This window comes from Tamandua tetradactyla, chromosome 12 (assembly GCF_023851605.1).
Source record: "Tamandua tetradactyla isolate mTamTet1 chromosome 12, mTamTet1.pri, whole genome shotgun sequence".
NCBI classification, from domain to species: Eukaryota; Metazoa; Chordata; class Mammalia; order Pilosa; family Myrmecophagidae; genus Tamandua; species Tamandua tetradactyla.
In genome coordinates, this window is record NC_135338.1 from 67195165 (window position 1) to 67202064 (window position 6900).

Sequence of the window (6900 nt, forward strand, 5' to 3'; positions counted from 1 at the left end):
TGGCCGGGGTACAGCCTCGACGGCGGTGGGGACAGGCGGTCTCCCCGCTCGGACCCCACCCCGGCAGGACCCCCCGGGACAGGGCACGGGGTGGGGCGGGAGCGGGAGGGCGGCGGCGGTCTCGGCGGCGGCGGCGGCGGCCAACCTCGGCTCGCCCGAGGCTCCGCTGGGAGGAAGCTCGCAGGCCTGGCGAGAGGAAGCGCGGCCCGGATCCTCCGCCCGCGGCAGCGCGCCTGCGCGAGGGGGCCTGCCCGGCGTGCGGCGGGGCGTGGGCCGGCGAGGCGACGCCCCCTGCCGGGCGCCGGCGGCACTGCGGGGGGGGTGTGTCCGCGCCCACGCCCTGCCCCCACCGGCCTGTCTGTGTTGGAGGCTCCTGAGGGTCCCCCTCAGAGGGTCGACCACCCCACCTTGAAACAAGCTCTGAGCGCTCTCTTGTCAGCTTTCCCAAAGTAGAAGCGATGGAGGCCGGGCCTCTCCTCCAGTCTGTAGGGGGTGGGCCTCACTGGCCGCAGTGAGCGTTCATTCATTCATTCACTCATTGCTCTCTAGGAGATCTCAGTCTGGTGGGAAGACTGACAGGTTAAAAGAAAATCGCAAAGAAATAATTGATAAAAGTAGAGAGGTGATGTACAAGGTCCACAGGAAGCAGAAAAGAAGGGAGGGTTGATGGGGAGACTTCACAGAGCTGGGACACCAGGCAAAGGGAACAGCATGGGGGAAGACAAGGGAGAGGTGAGAAAGGAGAAAACTTCTGGGAACTATAAAGAGCAAGCAGCTTGGGGTGTGGTGAGGTGAGAGTGGTAGGAGATGAGGTCCCTGCAAGCAGCATGGGCAAGAGCAATCACGAAGAGCCTTGTGGGACTTCCTTGGACTTTATTTCCAGCCTTATGGCAATGAGGAAGTTGTTAAAAGCTGTGTGACCTTGGGTCATTTACTTAACTTCTCTGTACTTCAGTGTTCACATTTGTTAAAATGGGGAGAATCATAGCACTAATATCTTAAGATTTTTAGGGAGGAAATGAGTTAATAAATTTAAAGTGCTTAGTGTGCAGTGGCTGGTACACGTTGAGTCCTTAATTAAGTATTGGCTGATATATATCTTTGCGGAAAGTGATCTGCTCTGAGCTACAGGACCACCAGACAGTGTGAGCTGGGGTTGGGGGTTGGGGCTGTGGTGGAGGAAACTGAATATACCAGTGTCAAAGGAAGGAGTTCAGAAGCATCAGGCTTGTGTGGGCAGAGAGGAGGGTGCCTTCCCTGGTGGGGAACGTGAGGCATGTTGGCAAAGTTTTGGAACCCAAAATAAATATGGAGGGGCCAAGGGAGTAAAAGGGACAGGGAAGGGCCCTGTGGGAGATAGTGCTGGGGAGACATGGTGGCTGCAGATTGCAAAGGGTCTTGAATACCAGGAGCAGGAGTTGAATGTCCCCCACCCCACCCCAGAGAAACCACAGGTTGTCCCTCTGACCCAATAAGCCCCTGGGTCAGCTTCCTAGCAAGGGGCCAGACCTTTGGGGGAGAGAAACAGCAGTAACATGCTTACCCTTTGGGGAGATATCCAGGAAGTCTAAAAAAATATCTGTGGTGTAATGGAAAAAAAGCATGAGTTTTAAGTTCAAATCTCAGGGTTAACTCTCAGCTTGTCCATTTACTAGCCGTGTTAGTTGCCTGAGGTCTCTGAGCTGTTTCCTCTTCTATAAAACCAGGCTCAGAATACACCTTTCTCAAGGGAAGTGGTGCAGATTCAGCAAGACAGGAGCCTGGGGGTGGGCGAGGGGTGCGTGGGGAGGGTGCTCAGCAGGGCTGATTTCCCTTTCTTTCCTCCGGAGATCTAGATGGAATGATAAGGTGGGGCCGGATGGAGGTGGGGTGGGGTGGCTGCCTCTCTGCCCTCAGCTGCTCAGCAGAGACTTCTGGAATGGAGGGGTTGACATCTCCTTCCCCTCCCCCTGCCTAATCTGTTGGCAGGATGGGAAAGAAGGGACTGTCAGGATTTGGAGAAAAATATTCCAATCCCTGAGGAGCTTCATCACCAACCTGTCTCCACCCCCTTCATCCCCCAAAACACTTGACCCTTTTCCTGCATGCGCCGATTGTGAACTTTGGAGTCAAATAGACCTGCATTTGAATCCTGCCTCCACCTCACAACAGGAGTCGATGGAAGATTTTTAACCTCTCTGCACCCCAGGGACTGGGGCTAAAACCCTGAACAGATCAGTCACAGGCTCCAGCCCATAGAGCTATCCTTTAGGGGGAGTGCCAGACAAGTCACCTCCAACCTCCTCATTCATTCATTCATTCAGCAAATCCTTAGTGAGTACCTACTAAGTGCTCGGTCCTGTTCTGGATGCTCAAGATGAAGGAATGACTACTACCACCCCGATTCTTGCCTAAGGGGGTAAATAAATAAACAGTAATTAGACAGTGGTATGAAGGAATTGAGCACGTGATGGGCTTGACAGGATGGAGAGATGGTTCTCCACTTTGAGACCCAGAGGAGAAGGTGGAGCCAGACCTTGGAGGAATGGGGGAAGATGTTCCAAGCCTAGGGCACCGGGAGGTTTTAGACCCAGGCTGAAAAGGGCTCTGCGGCCAGGGGACATCCAGAAGGCCAAAGTGGTGAGACCAGCAAGCAGGGGAGAGTGGCCTGAGAGGAAGCAGGGAAGGCCAGAATCAAGTGCCTGATCCTGTAGGGCATTATGGGCCTGGGATTTTATTACATGAGTTTGCATCGAATCTTGTAGAAGGATTTTAAGCCCGGGAGTGGCATGATCTGAAATGTGTTTTAGAAGGCCTCTCTGGTTGTTGGGGAGTAAGGGGGAGGGGCTTAAGAGTGAAGGGTGGAGAGAATGAAGAGGCCAGTTAGGACGTCCAATACCGCTGTTACCCTGGCCCAGGCCAGCGATGTTAGGCGCGGGCTCTGGTGGAAGTAGAGGGGAGACGAGAAGTGGCTGGAACAAAGGAGAGTCGACTGACAGCTCTATGCAAAGTTGGGTGGCTCTCCAGAAGTCCAGAGCTGAAGCATTTAATGGCTGGACTGGGTCTGAGTCCCTGGGGACGGGAAGGGCCCCTCCTTCCTCCACCCTGCTTCTTCCCCTCCCCCAGCCTCACTGCGCCAAGATGACAGTTTAGAGAAGCTGGTGTGAAATAGTTTGAAACTCAGACCTTCTGGGCGGTCCCCTGGGGCAGAAAACAGGAAGCCAAGATTAAAGGCAGATTTTCTGCAAAGTCCCTTTCTATTTCCTGCAGAGCAGGTGCTGGGGCTGAGCTGCTGAGCTCGCTGGGAAAGGGCGCTGGTCCATCTCTGCTCACTTTCAGTGGGGGTGGGACCCAGGGGAAACGGGACCCCTCGGAGGCCAGCCCTCCCGCTGGGGTAGCTGTTCTTAGGCCTTGTGATCACTGGCTTCACCAGGGAGCTCCTGCCTATTTCCTTGGAGAATCAAGCCCTCTCCAGAAGGAGATTGTGGAAGGTGGAAAAAGCTGTGCTGGGAACAAGTCCCCAGCTTTGGCATCACCCAGGCCTGGTGTGAATCCCATTTCCCTACTGCAGGTCTCACTGACCCTTGGGGTTGAGAGTGAGAGGTACAAGCAGTGGAAAGTGTGGCTTAAAGGGGAGAGTGACCAGGGAGAGCAGAGCAGAGCAGTGCTGGGCTGAGAACCCCTGTGGAGAGACAGAAACCAGAGAAACAATAGCCGCAGTGGCCTCTGTCATCTCAACATCGGGGGCCACAGGTTGAATGGCTGAGCTGACATCACAGGTGCTGAAGGCTTGGGAAAACAGGAGCCAGCAGGCCTCTCCCCAGACCTCTTCCCTGGAGCAGGCGGTCTCCAGTAGACTCATCAAGTTGAGAAGCTCAGTCCGAGTGCTCCAAGGGGATGTCCGAGTGTGTTGGTTGGAATCTATTATGTACCCCAGAAAAGCCATGTTCTTTTAATCCAATCTTGTGGGGGCAGACCTACTTGGGTGGGACCTTTTGATTAGGTTGTTTCCATGGAGATGTGACCTTGCCCATTCAAGATGTATTTTAAGCTGCTTACTGGAGTCCTTTAAGAAGGAGACATTTTGGAGAAAGCACAGACGCTTGGAGACAGAAACACACCAGGAAATGCTAAGCAAGGACCCACCTGAAGCTGAAAGAGCCAGAACCTGGAGAGAGCCCAGGGCACTCAGGGCAAAGCCACGGCCTCCCAGATAACTCCTCTCACTCTCCTTAAGGAGCCTGAACTCCCATCCTGAGAAAGCCCGTCCGAATCTAGGGAGTGTGACTCACTGACTCATTGAATCTAGGGAGTGTGACCTCCTCTGGCTGGATGAGTTTTATGATGAGGCCCCCACATTGGTCTGGGAGACCCAGGTTCTAGGAACAGAACTTGCTTCTGGCTTTGGACAAGTCCTCTCCTCTACGCCTCAGTTTCCCATCTGTGCACCGAGTGGCTGAATTTGGTGATCTCTACAGTCCGATTCCTTGTGCCTAAATGGAGCTCTCTGGGCTGCTGCAAGGGGGTGGGGTGGGTGGGGGCTCCCACTGCCTCTAACTTTTATCGCATTCTATTTTCACTTATTCTCAGCCCCTGCAACAGTAAGGCAGAATTTATTGAACACCTACTAAGTGCCAGGTACTTTATTATATAATTATCACTAATGATAATAGCTAATATTGATTACTTACTATGTTCAAGTATTTCATGTTACATGCAGGTCTGTTCTCTCCTCTGTTTGCTCCAAGGGGATGTCCGAGTGTGTTGGTTGGAATCTATTATGTACCCCAGAAAAGCCATGTTCTTTTAATCCAATCTTGTGGGGGCAGACCTACTTGGGTGGGACCTTTTGATTAGGTTGTTTCCATGGAGATGTGACCTTGCCCATTCAAGATGTATTTTAAGCTGCTTACTGGAGTCCTTTAAGAAGGAGACATTTTGGAGAAAGCACAGACGCTTGGAGACAGAAACACACCAGGAAATGCTAAGCAAGGACCCACCTGAAGCTGAAAGAGCCAGAACCTGGAGAGAGCCCAGGGAAGCTAAGAGATGAAATCCAGAGTTTTCCCCAGAGAAGCTAAAAGAGGACCCACATATGCTTAGAGAGAAAAATGCCCCAGAGATGCTAAGGAAAGACCTGCAAGACACAGAGCGAAAGCCACTGGCAACAATAAACCAGTAGCAGGGACCAGCTGACGTCAGCTATATGCCTTCCCAGCCGACAGGTGTTCCAGATGCAGGTGGCCTTTTTTTGGAGTCCTGGTATCATCTTGTTGATGCCTTAATTCTGACATTTTCATGGCCTTAGAACTGTAAATTTGTAACCTAATAAATCTCCTTTGTAAAAGCTATTCCATTTCTGGTTTTGCATTCTGGCAGGTTTACCAAACCAAAACACCTGGGAAATTAGTCTTTATGTCACGACGGTGGTAGCAATCCTGGTGGTGGTGGTGTGGTAGCCTGGTGTTAGCAATGTTCTATAAAAAATATTTTTATTGAGAAATATTCACACATGTATAGTCCAACCATATTATATAATCAGTGGCTCACAATAGTTATCATCACATAGTTGTTTTTTCTTTATCATAATCATTTTTGGAACATTTGCCTCACTCCAGAAAAATAAATAAAAAGGAAAAAAATAACTCATCTATGCATGCCCCTTACCCCTCCCTCTCATTAGCCCACAGTATTTCAATCTACCCAATTTTTACCCTTTATCTCCCCCATTATTTATTTATTTTTATCCTTATTTATTTATTTATTTATTTATTACTCATCTATCCATATCCAGGAAATAGAGCATCAGACGCAAGGTTTTCACAATCACACAGTCACATTATGAAAGCTATATCATCATACAATCGTCTTCAAGAGTCAAGGCTACTGGAAGACAGTTCAACAGTTCCAGGTACTTCCCTCCAGCTACTCCAATCTACCATAAACGAAAAACGGATATCTGTATAATGTGTAACAACAACCTCCAGGATAACCTCCCAACTCTGAAATCCCTCAGCCACTGAGACTTTATTTTGTCTCATTTCTGTCTTCCCTGTTTTGGTCAAAAAGGCTTTCTCATTCCCGTGATGCTGGGTCCAGACTCATCTCCAAGAGTTCTGTCCCACATTGCCAGGGAGATGTACACCCCTGGGAGTCATGTCACACTTATTGGGGAAGGGCAGTGAGCTCACCTGCCAAGTTGGCTTAGAGAGAGAGAGGCCACATCTGAGCAACAGAAGAGATTCTCCAGGGGTAACACTTCGGCATAATTATAAGTAGGCTTAGTTTCTCCTTTGTAGGAATAAGCTTCTTAGGGGCAAGCCACAAGATCGAGGGCTCAGCTTATTGAATTGGTTGTCCCCACTGCTTGGGAGAATATCAGGAATTCCCCGGATGGGGAAGTTGAATATTTCCTCCTTTCTCACCAGCCCCACAAGGGAACTCTGCAAATACCTTTTTATTCTTTGCCTACATTACTCTGGAATATATTGGGGCATCATTCTAACCTGGACAAAGCAGCAAGAGCTCACACCCTGTTCAAGATTCCATGCAATTATGGTGTTCAAGGAAACTGACGATGCATGTTAAATTAGAGGATATCCGGGTGGTTCGGTGGTAGAATGCTCGCCTTTCATGCGGGACACTGGTTTGATTCCTGGACTATGCACATCCCCTTCCCCCCACAAAAAAGGCAAGTTAAATTAGATAATGTGCTACCCAAAATATAAATTTTAGCAATGGTTTTGACCCAACACAGAGGCCACTGGAAGCTGGAGGATCTCAGACTTGTGGCCTGGGTCAACCTGCATACCAGGCCTCCCTCGGCCACCACCAGTGGTTAACCGGCTGATCCTTTTGATCTTGAAGGTCCCGGGTTCCCCAATTTGGTGTCTTCCTGGAGTAGGCAGGCACAGAGCCAGG